The following is a 580-nucleotide window of genomic DNA, read 5'->3' as shown; positions in this document are numbered from 1 at the left end:
GTTTTTATATTCATTTTCATTTCTACTCTATTCCATTCCTTTTTATCCGTTTAAGGTTAATCTATAAAATTATGAAATATCATGCGAAAAAATCAAGGTATATAGAAACATTTTTACACACACACTCAAACAAAACAAAACAGAAGCTTGTAGTTTTGTATTTTCTTTTTCACAAATGCTGTCGTCTCATTTAAATAAACAAGTTAGGTGCTCGATATTTCTAATGATAAATCAAATACGTTATCATTTTTATCCGAACTTTCGAAGCCGTTTTTTATGGAAATACAAGAGGGTTTTTGATGATATTCCTGCACACACACGGAAAAAAAGTGTCCGGGCGCAGCTACAAGCATCGCCCCTCCCCCACCCTTGCGGCAGCGAGCAGCGGCACATTGAAAGATTTCAGCGGAGAGCAGAATGTTCGTTTGATTCGATTGTCCCTATGAAACGAATCATACTTTAGGATTGAGTGTTGCCAGGAAAGCGCACACAAACGGATCTCGCTACAGAAACTCTCAACAGTGAAATATGAAAAACGAATCTTATATTTAGTTGTATCTTTTTCAGATTTGGATACACG

Source organism: Penaeus monodon, chromosome 34 (genome assembly GCF_015228065.2).
Source record: "Penaeus monodon isolate SGIC_2016 chromosome 34, NSTDA_Pmon_1, whole genome shotgun sequence".
Classification (NCBI taxonomy): Eukaryota; Metazoa; Arthropoda; class Malacostraca; order Decapoda; family Penaeidae; genus Penaeus; species Penaeus monodon.
The sequence above is the reverse complement of the archived record's forward strand: the minus strand, read 5'-3'. Positions refer to the sequence as shown.